Raw genomic sequence first — 17,128 nt, forward strand, 5'->3', positions numbered from 1 at the left:
AGGCACAGGTGAACTTCGACTTTCCGGAACCGATTTGTCTCAGGTATTTCTTAAATCTTCTGCAAACTAGTTTTAAGTTTGATGTTAAGGGTTTCATTCAAATTCCATTCTTTGTGCATTGACAGGTATTATTCTATGCCGGAATCATCCCATCGTGGCCATGATGCCTTCAAATGCTTCCTTATTGCTCATGGTGTTGCCTTCTTGTTTCCATGTTGGTCACCATGTTGAACCCTACGACGGTTTGTTATTTCTCCACTGGATGATATTCTAGCTTTTCTTGGTGAAAGAATTTGTCTTTAGGCGGAGGTTATTTGCCATCCATAATCCATATTTAATACGTTGTTTTAAAGGAGTTAGGAGTACTCAACGAGCTAAGTTGTTTTCAATTCCTCCATGACATAGCATGTGTGACTCGGTCTTGCCAAGGGTTTACTTTAAGTTATTTTATTTTTTTGTTTGTGAAAGGATGTGTAATTTCAGTTTTGAAAGTATACCAAGGTTTTGTATACAATATTAGCGACTTGCACTTATCTTACTGGGCTTTAGGATCCTTTTAAATTTACTCGGCTTTTGATACTGAACTTATCATTTCGCCCTTAATGGACTTTGTCGAATCTGTATATGGATTATTTCTTTCGTTGAATACACTATGAAAATGAATAGACTGTTAACTCGTCTTTATTTCTAGGATTGACTAAATATTATTTTGAACCTTGCATTTGATAATGGGAGTTCTCTCACGATTAATCTGTCTAGAGGAATTAGTTGTGTTCTTGAAAATTTGACAGTTTTCCATATATAAAATTCTTGGTTCTCCAATTTATAGTTACCCGGAACAAATTGAACCGGCTGACACTTAGAGTTATCATCTGTTTATAAAATATACAGTATACAAAAAGCTTGCATAATATAAACAATACTATGTTTCAGTAGTTAGACTATTATGTGTTGGTTATATCGAGCATATACATATATTGTTAGTAGTTCTCTGTCTCAATATTTAAGATATTTTCTTTCCATTTCTCTGAATATTAGGTACAGTTCTCTATTTTAGATATCTCTTAATTCTCTACTTATGCATAAACTGTCCTCTATTCTTATCATAAATAAATCTCTGGTTAGATATTTCTTATTAGCTTAAAAGATAGAATTGAAAATTCAAGTTTAGCTAGCAAAGCAATCACTATGATATCATTTCTTTTAATGATCACTAAGTCAAGGATTTGACTACTTATCTATTCACTGCCTTATTAATTATGTAATTCTTTTCTTTTCTTGGAAGGTCTCACCACCAAGCCGCGAGTCTGAAAATTACATCTAGACTCTCCCCGAGATCTTCCTTCTCCACATAGTAAAATGAGTTTGTTGCAGTCAGGTATCTTGGGCTTTAGGACTCATAGTCCAGCCTCAAGTCACGTACCTCTCAGAATGTACTCAATGTTTTCCCACTAGTTTATTCCACCCAGCTCAAGGAAATCTAGGCAGCATTGTTCTGCTCCTTTTACCCATTTGATCTACTTTTCTTTCTCTATTTTTCCAGCCCCCCCGGCCTTTCTTCAATTCCTCTCTTGAGGAGACAGATGAGTAACCACTTTAACTATTTCAGGAGGTTAACAACTATTTCTTTTAATTCTTGTCAAAATACTTTAACTCTTAATTTTTCATTAATCAAACAAGAAAATATGTTCTAGCTTGCCAGCAATAGTTCTTTAATATTCCATGTCAAGTATTTAGGATAAATTACAAAGATAAAATAAGTAAAACATGGTAAACAAATTAAATGTCTATGCAATGTGGGGTGTTACATCTTCCCCCCCCCCCCCGTGATGAACACTGCCCCTGGAGTTCTTCCTGATTTATGAAAATAACTCCGGATAGGCTTCCCGCATAAACACCTCTTCTTCCCAGGTGGCCTCTTCTGGGCTGAAGTGCTTCCATTGCACTTTAACCTGGGTGATGGCTCGTTTTTGCAAGGTGGTTTCTCTCTGATCGAGAATACGAAGAGGTTCTACCAAAAACTATCCTTCCGGTTCGACCTGCATATTTAACAATCTACTGTCAGAAACTTCTCAAAATAGCAAATCATACATCATTCATTCTATTTAACTTATTACCTGTACATTTTCCCAGTTAATTATATGTTGAGGGTTGTATACATATTTTTTAATAGGGAGACAAGGAAAACATTGTGGACCCAGATATGGCTTGGTAATGCAAGTTTGTATGCTACCAATCCAATCCGTTCAAAAACTTGAAATGGTCCACACTACCGGGGTGCTAACTTAGCATAACCCCTCCATTGCAAAGTGCTTTTTCGAGGCTTAACCCTTAAGTACACATGATCCCCCACCTGGAATTATTTATATGTTCTTATTTTATCTGCATAAGCCTTTTTTATATCCTGAGCAGATTTTAGATTCTGACAGATTTTCTTAACTGTCTCTTCCATCTCGGTTAAAATATGAGGACCCGATGTTAATATATTGACAGGACTATTCCAATCTATGGGCACCCTGCACCTTCTTCCATACAACACCTCAAAGGAGCTCATTCCCAATGACTCATGGGATCCGTTGTTATAAGCAAACTCCACTAAATGGAGGTAATCTTACCACTTATGCGGTTGTTGCATTACAAACATTTTTAACATATCCTCTAGAATTTGGTTCACTCGCTCCGTTTGACCATCTGTCTATGGATGGTAAGTGGTACTAAATTGGATCTGGGTACCAAATCTAGAAAAGAGTGTCTTCCAAAAAGTGGATGTAAATTTTACGCCCTCTCAAAAATTACTACCTTGGGTATTCCGTGCAATTTGAAGATTTCCCTCATAAATATGTCTTCAATTTCAACAGTTTTGTAAGTGGATTTTACCGAAATGAAATGTGCAATTTTTCTTAGCTTATTAACCACCACCATAATTGATTCGTGTTGTTTCTTGGTGCAAGGTAAACCCATGATGAAGTCTAGAGTAATTGTCTCCCATTTCCACTCAGGAATGGGCAGCGGTTGTAGTAGTCCAGTGGGGTGCTGATGTTTTGCCTTCACCAACTGACACTCCAAACATTTAGATAGGTAGTCGGTGATATCTTTCCTTAAACCTACCCAGAAATAACCTTTCATATTGGTAGCCAATAGTTTCTAGTACCCTAGGTGGGCATCATAAGGTTTTCTGTGAAATTCATCCAATATTAATTATTTGATAGAATGTTGATTATGAACATAAATTCAGTTTCTGAAAGTTAGCATTTTATACATACTTATACCATATTCAAATTTTTCCCCCTTCCTTTGAGACTCAATATTCTGCTACCAAAGGAAGGCATAATCTAGGTCCATAAGGGATGCTTCCTTAATTATATCAGGGAGTTTTGATTGTACCTGGCTGAATTGCAGTTCATAAATACAATGTAGTTTTCTACTTAATGAGTCAGCTACCTGGTTTTCCTTTCCCTTGAGGTGCTTCATATCAAAGTCAAATTCACTCAAATGTGTTTTCCATCTAGCCTATCATGCATTTAAGCTAGTTTGGTTGAAGAAATTTGTAAGATTACTATGGTCTATAAAAAACAATTATTTCCTTCCCAATAAGTAGTATCGCCACATCTGAAGTGCATGCACTACTACCGTTAATTCAAGATCGTAGGCAGAATATTGTTGTTCATAATCTTTCAATTTGCAGGATTCATAGGCTATAACTTTCCCCTCTTTCGTCAATACTCCGCCAACACCTTCCCTACTTGCATCTGTGCAAACCACAAAAGATTTTTCTGGATCTGCTACTTTTAGTATGGGTGCAGCAGTAAGCAATTGTTTTAATCGTTCAAAGCTTTGCTAGCATTCAGTTGTCCATCAGAAAGTTCACCCCTTATTTTGCAATGAGGTCATGGGAAAGGCGATTTCAAGAACCCTTCAATGAATAGATGGTAGTAACCAGCTAAGCCTAAGAATGATCTAATAACAGCAACATTATTTGGGTGGCCCACTCCATGATGGTTTTAATCTTTTTTGGATCCACCGCTATACCCTCTGCTGATATGACATGACCCAAGTACTGATTTCTAGCTTTTGTAGTAATCACACTTGCTATACTTAGCGTATAATTGATTATCCCGCAGAGTTTGCAACACTATTCTCAAATGCTTCTCATGCTTCACCTGGTTCTTAGAGTAAATTAATATGTCATCAATAAAAATCAGCACAAACTTATCCAATTATGGCTATAAAATACCATGCATCAGACTCATAAAAGTAGTTGGGGCATTGTTAAGGCCGAAAGGTAATACCACAAACTCATAATGAACATAACAAGTTCGAAATGCAGTTTTACAAATGTCTTCTTCCTTTATCCTTATTTGATGGTAGCCATATCTTCGATCAATCTTTGAAACCACACTAGCTCCTTGCACTTGATCAAATAAATCGTCAATATGTGGTAAAGGGTATTTATTTTTGATAGTAAGTGGTGGGCTCCAGTATTGTAGCAATAATGCTACAACTCCTAGAGCTTCCTTCTCTAATTTTATCAACCCGGTAGTTCGTAACAAACTTGGAAGCGACGGTGCTGTATGCACAAGTACTAGCTCTTGTCGCAGCTGTCACTTGGTTAGCTGGCACAAGTCCGCTAGGGCTCAAGCCAACTTCTATATGTTCTCAAAAGAAGCTTTTTAAGTGATGAACGAAAGCTATCTCAAAGGAAATTAACCTACTTTGCAAGAATGAACTGAAAGCCAACAAAACATGGAAACCCTAGTAAACCCTAATTCTACCAGCTTAATCCTTATGATGCAATGGTGGGAATGCAACTTCTAAAAGTGATGCCATTACTTCTATTGAGATGAGATGCATGTGTCTAAACTACTTTCATCTGAAGAGAACAAGTTTTTGTATTTTTGCTCAAGTGGTTGGAGTTATTATGACTGTGCTTCTTACTGGGTCTTGACTGTGCAGGGGTAGATCAAGGGGAGGAAGGCTTGGAAAAGGTCAGGAGGACTCTGACAGGGTCCAAGGGATCCCTAACATCATTCCACAGAAGTTCACAAAGTTCAGATGCCTGGAAACCGTGTTTGCAAGCTTCTACAGGATGTCTGCAGGGGGTTCTACAGGAAGTTCGGGATTTCTACAGGAAGTCCCGTAATTTCTACAGGATGTTCTGCAATCGGAGTTTTGGGTGATGGATGAGTGAATGAGCTGTATGGGTGGATAGGGAGGTAGGAGGGGAGCTTGTGATGGCTTATGGACAGAGAGATGAGATGGAGAGGGGGTGTGTAAAGCTGGTTGGTCTAGAGGAGGGTAAGAGGAAATGGAAAGCCGAAAAGATAAAACAGAGTGGATGATAGAAGAGTTGGGAGGCAAATGATCTAACTGGGAGATAAGTAGATGCCCTAGGCATGGCTTAGAAGGATAAGGAAATGATGGAGTGGTGCTGCGCAGTGTAAATGAAACAAATCACCCCTGTCTTGCGTATAACCGAAATGTCATCAACCTACTCTAACTGTTTTATTAGAAACCAAAGAACAACAATGTCGTTTTCAAGGGAAAATCCTGCATGGTGCTGAAACAAAGAGTTATTGCTCAAGGTATAAATGCATGGATGCTGCTACAACCGAGAACATTGCATTAAAGCTTGTATAAACATGTAAAACTGTGTTTTTGGTGGGTGGCACGGGCTGCAATCCCAATCTCTAAACAGAGGTGGGAGTGAGTGTGCAATCAACCCTTTTTTGGAGCTCTGATCAACTCTAATCTCCTTACTCTAATCTAAACTACTGAAAGAAACTTTATCCATAAAACTAACCTACTTAATCACATCAAGAAATTCAACTCAGCAAACTGTGTTTCCAAATGCATGTAAAGGGAAAGAAATACAATGTTGAAAGAAAAGTAACAATACAAAGAAAGGAGGTCTATTGCTCTCAGGTTGGGCCCAACCCTGAGAGATATAGCTCCTCTAAGAACTCAGAACTGAACTCGAATCTGCTTGCCTTTTATTAAAAGATCATAGTCATAAGTCTAACAACATGCCAAAAATGGCTTACAAAGAGCAAAACAGAGCTATCAGCTCGTAATCCAGAATAAACAACAACGTTTCAAAAGTCTCCATCGAAGGCTACAGCCTCAATATTTATACATTATGAGGGCCAAGCTGGCGTCCTAAATTAGTGGGGCTTGGCTGACCAACTATAAGTAAACTGTTGTTCCCTTAGAATCCGTTGGCTGCCTTCTAGCTCGGTGGTGATAGCTGTTGGAGCTCGGAGTTGTGGGTGGAGATCACGAGCAAGACCATTCAATGGCATGGACAACCTTCCTACAAAACCTCAATGCCACCTTGGCTGTCTCCTAGCCTTCATCTGCGTGGTTTTGCTCCATTTAATGTCAAAAAACCTGAAATAAACATGTATTAGCCACCTAGGAATAGTGACTGCCCTTCATTCGTACAAATAACATAAATATACTAAAAAATGATGCATAAGTCATGAAAAATGAAGGGTTGAGCAAGGGTAGTGAGGCCAAATGAGCCCAAAATGTTACCAAATTTGGGGCTCATCATCACCCCCCAGCTAAAATATTTGCTCATCCTTGAGCAACTAATCCAGCTCCTCATCCTTCATTGCCTTTACTGCCACCCTTACATCCCAAGCCTCTGTAGTAGTGTCCTCCTTGCTGATATGGAACCGAGCCTTTCTGTTCACCTCTTCCCACTGTTCATTATAATCTTTCTCTGTGCTGCCTTCCATCAATCCTAGCAGCAGTGGTGGGCTTAGCTTGAGGCCAATCCAGCTGGCCTGGAGGTTTTGCATGGATTTCTTATAGAGGGCCAACCGTACTAGAGTTTCCCTCATCCGAGTTGGGGTATGATACTCTCTGATTTTCAGACTGTGGGCCAATGTATTCCATCGGCGGGTGCAAGCTTGGACAGAGTTGTCTCCTAACAGTCTCTCCATGTCCTCAAAATGCGCTATGGCCTGGGCCTGCTAATCCATATATCTCAATGAAGCTTGAGGGTCGGTGGACAAGTGTTGGTGTGCCGAGATTAGTGCAATTGGATCCCCTAGTTCTGCTCTAATTAGCAATGGCTCATTCAGCTCTCGGTTCATGACCACTTTGGCTTCTGCTGCTCTTTTGTCCTCATGGTTCAACCATGAGGCAAATGCCATTAATTGCATATCTCCTAAGGCCGTATTGGGATCCCATGAAATTACATTAGGCAGGGCCAAATTATGGAGGTAGAACTCCACTAATTTGGCCTTATCCTCTGATGAGCTGGTACTGCATAATTCAGTGAATTGCTGCGGGTCTTGGAGCTGAGAGATACCCCTTTGCGCCAAGGTATTGATTTGAAATTGCAGCCATTGGTCTTTCAGGTACAGGCCATAGGATTTGGCCGGCTGTCTGCATTGTATAGCATCCATGGCCCAACTGGCCATGCAGGCCAATTGTGCCTCTCTCTGCTGCAGCTGTTGTCTAAGAGCTTGCACCTCAATTTGTGCTTGCTGTTCTACTTCCTGTAGATGCAAGGTTGGCTCCCCAAGACCGGTTTGCAGTTCCTTTTTGCCTTGCTGTTCTGCTGTGATGTCCCCGGAGGATGTGCCTATTCCTCTCCTCAGCTCCTGTAGCTGCAACTTAAGTTTTTCGTTTTCTTCCTGTAGGAACACCCGTTGGAAATTTGCCACGTGTTTAGCCATGGCTAATTCACTTCTGGCCTCCTTGAGTTGCTCCTCCAAGGGACCTATGTCCACCACACCTTTTGATTTGGCTATTTTCATCCACGTGTGTGTACGTACTCGCTCTTCCTCCAATGCAAAGAACAGTGGCACAGTGAATTTCTGAGGTATAATTTTGCCAGCCTCTAAGAAGTTGTAATATGAACTCAGACTTGGCTGAGGGCTAGGCTCTGGAATATGCTCTTTCTCTACTTCTTTTGGTGGCTCTACTTCGCCCTCCCTCGGTGGTGATGAGGGTGCTTCCCCTTCCATTCTCTCTGTTTCCTTAAGCCGGGCTAAGGTTTCCTGTAGAGCAGCTTCAGCATCCTGTAGCCGGGCTTTTGAAGCCAATTGGTCTAACCTTTCTTTCCAAGTGGTTGTTTTTGGGCTCCCCCTCTCATAGGTGACTGATATCTTCGAGGGGGACCTCTCCTTGGGCAAAGTAGGGGCATCATCTATAGTGATTGGGCTGCCGGATGGAGGTTGTGACTTGCCCGTTTTTATTCTCACACTTCTCCTAGCTTTGAAATATATAGGGGTCTCCCTCTTTCTCTTCTCCTTTGGCTTAGGAGGTGTACTGAGGGCGGCCAGCACGGCTGCTGCCTCCCTTGCAAGAATGTCAGCTTTCTTCTCCTTGGGTTTCGCTTTCTCAAGGCTTCCTGTAGAAGACCCTTTTTCAGTTGATTTCTGGCTTCCTGTAGAAGCCGGTTTCGGTTTTCCTGTAGAAACAGGTGGCACCACTTTAGGTTGCTTTGCTGAGGTTGTTTTACTTTTTGACTTGGTCGAGGCTTCTGTCGAGGTGCCTTTGCTGATGTGGACCTGCTCAGGCTTGTCCACTCTGCTTTGTAATCTTTTCTCTCTGGCCGTCAACATGGGTGTGTCATCCTTCTCTTTGGCACCCTTTTTCTCTTGTTTCTTCTTTTGCTCTTTCTTCTGCTCCGTGGTCGTGGTCTTCTGGCCTTTTTCTTTCTTCCCTGCGAGCACTGACTCCTTCTCCTCACTACTGGATGAACCGAGCTCTTCGGTCAACATCTTTATATCACCATCCTTGGTCAAATTTCTGAAGGCTTCCCATGAGAGAGGAACCTTGTATGTGTGGAGCGCATCCTCCACGAGGAGTTTAATGAGTCCATGGTGGGCTACCTGGTCTGGTGTGCCTTCTTTCAACTTGGTGGCACATTCAATCATAGATTGTAGTAGAAAGTAGCGGATACTTAGTTTGTTTTCTACAGGTAGGTCCATCTGATGCCTTAATTCTGTGAGTAACCGAAAATGGTACCCATATACAATGCTAAACCGACCTTTGCAGGTGATGTACTTCATAATCTGGAGGCTAACTTCACTCCAAAGTGGCAGTAAGCTGGTTCTACGAACCCCGTTTTTATCTTCTGAGAATTCCTCCTCTGGGGGGAAGAATTCCTTCTTAGCCTTCTGGCCCAATTTCCTCTCTTCTTTATCCCATGGTAATCCCATTGGGAGCTCAGTAACTTGGCTGATGAATTGTGGGGTGAGTCTGAGACTTAAACCCCTGAAGTTGACGGTGGCCAATGTTTTGGATTTCGGCTTTAGAGCTTGCAAGAACTCCTCTGCCACCTCATCGTCATAGCCCTGCAATTTGTCGCAGAACGACATCCATTGTGCTTGCGTGAACAACTCCACCACCTCAGGATTCTCTCTTAGCTTTGTTGAGTCGGTTGGTTCCCTTCTGATGAACCCACCCGGCATGGTGAAAAACTGTTGCGTTAGCTGGAGGTGGTGAGTGCGGAAGAAAATTGGCCTACTGGGACAGAGCGTAGAATTATGCCTCTGCCACGCATACAATTCCCGAAAACTTATCTCCTGATGAGCCTTAACACGGCTTAATTATAACTCGCATCTTGTAGGACAACAATTCATGCAAACGGCAGACAATACTTGCAATTTTTTACGACCAGACTGTAGAACGTCGACTCTGCCACCCTCGAAACCAATTGCATGGAAGGTTCAGGCTTACCTTTTTAATCTGCCACCTTTTGACGTGAGGAACCCAATTTCCTGTAGAAGCATCTTTCCTGTAGAAGCAGCGCACGAATTCTGGAGGATACTGCAATGGGTCTGTGCTCTCTGTGCTGCTTAACAGACGTTCGAATGGCCGAAGACTTGGAGTGTCGAGCTTCAGAGGAATGCGGATGCTCACTCGACTTCCAAACGGCTGGTGATAAATGCATGGGGTGGCGATCTAGCCGATAGATTTGAATCCGGCGGAATTCGTGGCGCGGGGGTGAGCTGTCCCTGCCGGACCGTTGAATGACGTCGTCTACTCATTCTACTGCAAGTTCCTTGACTGCCGCATCATTCCCCGCAGATCCGCCGCCGCCATTTCGGTTAAAACGCGCTTCTCCCCGACTGGACGGTTCTCACGTGTCCACTACCCGTTTTTTCCACGGCCACCATTCTACACATCCGACTAGACCAGCTGACTGGTCGACGTGGCCAGTTGAATGGCCATGCAACTGCTCAACCCGTTCATTTCATGCTTGCAAACATTTCAAAGTAATATTCATGTAATTCGACGAAAGAAAGGGCGAGGCACTTACCTGTGCGGCCGCGACATGCTTTTCCAGGCTTCAGGACGACGATGACTAGATTTGCTTGCTGCTGTTATTTGCACAGGTCCGGATTTGCTTGCTGCTGCTGATGATGAAGCGTATGACTCCGCTGCATGCGCCCGCTTTGTTATTGCATGTTGCAGGCGATCGAATGGTGTACACTCTAGTTGTCTAAACTGCTACGGGATTCCTGTAGGATGTCCTGTAGCAGTTTGTCCTCCTTGGGTGCATGCTGAACGATGAAGACAGTGGCATCACGATCACGCTCACAGGGCCCTTGAATAGCTGGGTTGAGTATTGCATGGCATCTCAGCATCTTCTTTCATTTCAGAATTGCTTCCTCTTGATAATTCACTAATCTGCTTTGATTGTGCAGGTATCTTCATTGCATGTCGACAGGGGTGGTAGAAGGAGGTGACAGCAGTGTGTGAGCGAGAAAATAGTAGCTTGCATGCGTCCATACCGGACCTTGGTCGTTAGATCTCCTCATACAATTAGTTCTGGGCCGTCCAAAACTTCTACAGGAAGTTTCCTGTAGAAATACAGAACTTCCTGTAGAAAGTCTGTAAGTTCCTGTAGAAGACTAAGCTGTGATGAAATCGTTCCCATACCTTGGAGAAGATGAGTGTTCTCGGAGGAGGTACTGGTAGGGTCTCCTGGCAGCATGATATGGACCCTTGTCTTCAAGTTGAGGGACCTCTTCTTCCTTCATAAACCTGCAACCTACATGCATTACCACATTGTGAACTTGCTGTCCCTGTTTTTTTTTTTTTTTTTTTTTTTGAAAGACAGCAGGGGTGCCTCAATGAGGTTTTCACCCTTACCATCTGCCTCAAGCGCCTTGGAAAGGTTTTCACTCAAGGGTCTTTTTCATATTTTTTCTTTTTTTTTTGAAAGACAGCAGGGGCGTCTCAATGAGGTTTTCACCCCTACCATCTGCCTTGGGAGCCTCAGAAAGGTTTTCACCCAAGGATCTTTATTTTTTCTTCTTCTTTTTTTTTCTTTTTTTTTTGAACTTTCAGGGTATGCCCAAAGCAGAGGCAGAACCCTTCTCTATGACCAACACTGATTTCTCCACAGTTTTGATGAACTCTTGTCTTGAGAGAGGTTTCATGTAGATCTTCAGTCGATGCCCATTGACAAGCATGGGGATGGCCTCCTCATCAATGGTCCGAATAAGAACAGATCCATTGTCATGACATTTTTCCACTGCATATGGTCCCAGCCATCTGGTTCTCAAATTTCCCTTGAAATCTTTATGCCTGGAATCATACAACAGCACCCAATCTCCTGGCTGGAATTGCTTGTCATTGAGGTGTTGGTCATGCCACACCTTCCTCTGAAGTTGAACCACTTCTGAGTGAAGGAGGGCCTGCATTTGGTGCTCGTCCAGTCCATTCAGCTGCAATAACCTTTCTTGTTGGGCATGGCTGAGATCTAGGTCCAGCTGAGCTGCCAACTTCAAAGTGTTGTATTCAAATTTAATTGACAGCAAAGGTCTCTTCCCATAGACCAGCTCATAAGGTGTGAAGCCGGTTGTGGTCTTCCAAGTGGTGTTGTAAGCCCATGTGGCCTCAACCAGGCGATCTGCCCAATCTTTCCTACTGCTGCTCACCACCTTAGTCAAAATCCCTTCCAATGCTCTGTTGGTGACTTCCACTTGCCCATTTGCCTGAGGATGATAGGGGGTGGAAGTCCTATGCTTGATTTTGTGATGAGCTAGTAGGTCTTCAATTAAGTTGGATGTGAACTGGTTTCCTTGATCGGTGACTAGCTCTCTTGGGTAGCCAAATTTGTAGAAGATGTTCTCTCTCAAGAACTCAGCCACCTTTTCTTTTGTTGCTGCTTTGATTGCCTTAGTTTCTGCCCACTTTGTCAGGTAGTCAGTGCACACAATGATGTAAGACCTTTGCCTCGAAGGAGGGTTGATTGGACCCACAAAGTCCATACCCCACTTCTCAAATGGCTCAAGAGTCACTTGAGGTTGGAGAGGCATCTCATCCCTTTGAGTCGGTTTCCCCATTCTTTGGAATCGGTCACATTGGCTGATATATCTTCTGACATCTTGATGAAGTGTGGGCCAATAGTAGCCTGCCTGCAGGATTTTGAAGGCAGTCCTCTTTGTTGCAAAATGCCCTCCACAAGGCCCATCATGACAGGTGAGGAGGATATCAAAGACTTCCTCCTCCCTTACACAACGCCTTAAGATCTGATCAGGGCCAAGCTTGAACAGGTTGCCCCCGATCCAAGTAAATGAGGCACTTTTTCTGATGATTCTGCTCTTCTCTCTTGAAGATAGGTGCGGAGGGAACTGTGCTGAAACAAGGTAGTTCTCTATATCAGCAAACCATGGAGAGAGTATTGAAATAGCAAATAGATGTTCATCGAGCATCTGGTCATCCACTGTTCCATCCTCATCTGCAGACAAGTCCAATCTAGATAAAAAGTCAGCAACAACATTTTCTTTACCTGGTTTGTCAACAATGGTCAAATCAAACTGCTGCAACAAAAGTAACCATCTAATAATACGAGCATTCACATCTGGTTTATTCATTAAATATCTAATTGCAGCATGATCAGTATGTACAAATGTTTGATAGCCAGTGATATAATGTCGGAACTTGTTCAGTGCATGGACCACGGCCAGGAATTCTTTCTCAGTTACAGTGTAATTCAGTTCAGCTTTGGATAAGTTTTTGCTAACAAAGTAAATGGCATATGGAAACTTTTGTTCAACTTGTCCTAAGGCTGCCCCTATGGATTTGTTCGAGGCATCAGTGTGGATGTGGAAAGGTAGGGCCCAGTTTGGACCTCTCAACATTGGGGCAGACACCAACTTGTCCTTTAATTCATTCAAAGCCCTCTAACAATCGTCAGTCCATTTAAACTCCACATCTTTTGCCAACAGGCCAAACAATGGTGAGGCTAGCTTGCTGAAGTCTTTAATGAATCTCCTGTAATACCCTGCTAATCCCAAGAAACTCCGAACATCCCTTACCTTTTGAGGAGGTGGAACCCTCTTGATGAGAGCAATTTTGTTAGGATCCACCTGTAACCCTTGGCAAGAAATGGTATGGCCAAGCACGGTCCCTTTAGTCATCAAGAATTCACATTTTTCGGGACTAAGGGACAGGTTCATCTCAATGCATTTGGTTAGGACTTTTCCCAGATTGGACAATGCTTCCTGGAAGTTGGACCCATAAGGAGTGAAGTCATCCATATAGATTTCCACTGCATCATGGACCAGCTCAGAAAAGATGCTCAGGACGGCTCTCTTGAAGGTAGCAGGAGCATTGCACAGACCAAAGGGAAGAACTCGGTAGGCAAAGGTACCCCAAGGACAAGTGAAGGTGGTCTTATCTTGGTCTTCCGGGCTGATTTGGATTTGGTTGTACCCGCTAAACCCATCTAGGAAAGAGAAGAACTTCTTTCCTGCCAGTCCATCCAACACTTGATCTATGAAAGGTAGAGGAAAATGGTCTTTCTTGGTAGCTTTGTTCAGTTCTCGGTAGTCCACACAGATTCTCCACTTCCCATTTTTCTTGGGAACCAACACCAGAGGGGACACCCATTCGCTATCCGAGATGGGGTAGATGAATCCGGCATCCAACATTTTTTGCAGTTCTTCCTTGACAATGTCCTTAAGGGCTGGATTCATTCTCCTCTGGGGTTGCCTAACCGGTTTACAGTCCTCTTTGATGTATATGTGATGGGTACAGACCGAAGGATGGACTCCTTTCATCTCCTTATAGCTCCAAGCAAAAGCATCTAGATGACTGGCCAACAGACTACACAGCTCCTTTTCCTGGGAGGGAGATAGGGAGGAGCTGATCTTTAATGTTCTCTCAGGGCCGAACTCCACATTTTTTATTCTGGGAGTGATAGGGTTGGTTGCACAAAGATCCACTAGGGCGCTGGTTTGGGCATCCTCTACCAATTTCTCTAAGGATATTGCACTGGGAGGTGGATTCTGGATCAAGGTCTCAATCAAGTCATCCTCGGTTGGGGGGTCTCCCCTAGTGTGTCTAGGGTGCTCAAAGGTGCTGAGTACACCTCATCTTCTTCTCCTTCCTCCAACCAAAGTGGTAAGTCATGCTCTAAGGAGGGTTGGGCAGGAGGGTATAGGACTAGCTGCTTGGACATAGGACCATTTTTGATGGTCATGTTTCCTGCACGACAGCTTATGTAAGCATCTGCAGTGGCTAACCAAGGCCTTCCCAAAATGAGAGGGTATCCAGTAAGCTTTGCCTTTGGTTGCAGAACCAAGAAATCTGCAGGGTATTCCCAAGAGTCAACAGAGACCAAGACATCCTCCACAATCCCTTCAGGAGTCATGGTGGAGCGATCTTCTAGTTGTAGGACTGTCGAGGTCTTCCTCAAGGAACCCTGAAGGTTGAGTTTGAGCATGGTATCCCTGGTCATCACATTAATGGCAGCCCCCAGATTAATCAAGGTGTGAGGTATGATGGTTCCATTGATGTGGACATCTACTACAGGACTCCCAGTATCTAGATACTTTGGGCAGATGACTTGTCCCAACATAAGGTCAGACAGCTGTCCTAAGACATTGATGGTTGAAGCATCTCTCTTTCGCCTGCCTGGGTGTCTGAAACACTTTTTCTTAACCAGTTTGTTGTATATTGGCACATCCTTGATGGCTTGGAGAAGTGGTATTTTCACACACAACTGCTTGAGCTCTCCCAAAAGCTCATCCTCCTCTGGGTTGGGTTGTGTGGTGGCTGTTAGTCTCTCAGGAAAGGGTGGAATAGCCTTTGGTTCACTTTCCTGTTTATCTTCCTCATCCTCTGGGGGAGGAGGTTGGCGATCCGGAAGAGTCTTTCCAGATCGAAGATTGATCTCCTGGATCTCCACAGCATAGGTAGGGCATGATGTTTCCCCAGTGTATACCTGCTGGGCCTGTCTATTGTTGGGGTTTGGGTTCGGTTGAGCAGGTATTTGAGGTTGCCTTGGAGGAGCAGGAGGTAATGGTTTAGGTTGAACTGGTGGTGGAGGCAAAATGGCGGGAGGAGTGTTGTACTGGGGCCTCCACCCCGATGGAGGTGCATTCCACTGAGGTTGTGGCTGGTCCTGTGAGTGATACGAATGAGTAGTGCGTTGAGTATGATACTGAGGTGGATAAGACCATGGAGGAGGCACAGACCAGGAAGGATGAGTAGGGGGACCCCAGGAAGGCATAGGAGTAGATTGGTTAGGGCTGTAATAAGCTTGGGGTGCCCCTTGCATCCCCTGCTGGTAAGGTCTAGGTCCTTGTGGCCTCCTTTGGTTGAGGAAATAGAGAGGTTCGGTGGGGGCTTCTGTCCCTTGATACATGGCTTTAAGCCCAGGTAAGGTTGGACATTGGTTTGTGGGGTGGTCCTCCTCACAAACAAAACATACTTCAACCGAATGTAATGGACATTCGTTCTTAGGGTGTCTCCTTGTACATCTAGGGCAGAAGATAGCCAAGGCCCTCTCAGCTTCTTCCTTCTTCTGCTGGATCCTGAATGTATCAAGTTGCATGGCAATGGTCTGTCTCACCTCACTTTTGAGATCCTCTAATTGATTTGCAAACTCATGTTTGGAGAAGGGGATACCAGCTGAGAGGAGGTTTCCTCTACCTCGCTTCCGGGCTGCCCTAGAGTGGTTTCTAAACACAGTCTTTATGTCCTCATAAGGCAGTTGGTAAATATCTCCTCCAGCTAACATGTGAAGGGTATCTAAGAGGTCTTCAGGGACTCCTCGGAGCAGGACCAACTTGAGGGATTCAGGGTCAAGTGTGCACCTGGCCCGTTTGTAGCTAAGTTGGAACCTTTCCTCATAATCCTCTAAGGACTCATCATTTCCCATGGTCGTCCGAAAGATTTCTCCCTTGGTTTCCTTGGACCTACAGTAGTCCCGGTACTTGGTATTGAAAGCTTGCTGCATTTGAGCCCAAGTGGTGATACTGTTCCCAGGTAAGCCTATGAACCAGCGTAATGTTGCATCCTTAAGAGTCGAGGGGAAGAGTTTCAGCTTCTGCTCATCTTCAGTATAGTCATAGGTTCGACAAAGGACAGCAAACTCAAACAGGAAGGTATCAGGATCTTCAGTAGTCAGTCCATGGAAGTGAGGTAAAGCGGAGGGGCTAATGTTCTTCATTTTCATGTCTCCATTGGTCTCTCGGATGGGGAAGGCACCTTCTATTCTCTCATCTTCTCTTCGATTGTCAGCCATAGCTTCAGATGGAATGGTTTCTAATTCTTCTTCTGCTATAGGATCTTCGTATATCTCAGGAGGTTCACCTATAGGTTCTTCTGGATCACTGTCACCGAAGAAGAGAGAAGGGTGACTCAGTGATGTGGTGGGGGTGTTGGGTAAGAATTTTCCTATTTTATCTCGATTCCTACGAGGCATGAAATGGAAAGACTTTTGATTGCTTTTGTTTTTTTTCTCTAGTACCTGCAAAAACTGAAACAGATTGATCTACAACTAACTATCTTGCTGAAATGAAAATGCAGGATTGAAATGAAAGCAGGAAAGAACTAATCTACTTTGCTCAAATGAAATTGCAGGAATGGAAATGCTAGTCTACGCTTGCGGAATTGAAATGCTAATCTATGCTTGCAAGAATGAAATTGCGGAATTGAAATGTTAATCTATGAAAGCAGGAAATGTCTATGCTACTTTTGCAGAATGGAAATGAAATAAACTACTTGGCAGAAGGCGAGAGTAGGAAAATAGAAGAAAAGCAACAATTACTAATACTCTAACGCTTCCCCGGCAACGGCGCCAAAAAGATGGTGGGCTCCAGTATTGTAGCAATAATGCTACAACTCCTGGAGCTTCCTTCTCTAA

The 17,128-nt window shown here is 43.6% G+C and overlaps 1 pseudogene; it reads left to right on the top strand.

Annotated features, from left to right (window-relative positions):
• Positions 1 to 17,128, top strand: part of LOC149263246 (bifunctional levopimaradiene synthase, chloroplastic-like) — a 90,029-nt pseudogene that overhangs the window by 1,571 nt on the left and 71,330 nt on the right.

The sequence above is a fragment of the Pinus tabuliformis genome, chromosome 6, assembly GCF_031772625.1.
Source record: "Pinus tabuliformis cultivar Carrire ecotype Pingquan chromosome 6, CPIR1, whole genome shotgun sequence".
Taxonomy (NCBI): Eukaryota; Viridiplantae; Streptophyta; class Pinopsida; order Pinales; family Pinaceae; genus Pinus; species Pinus tabuliformis.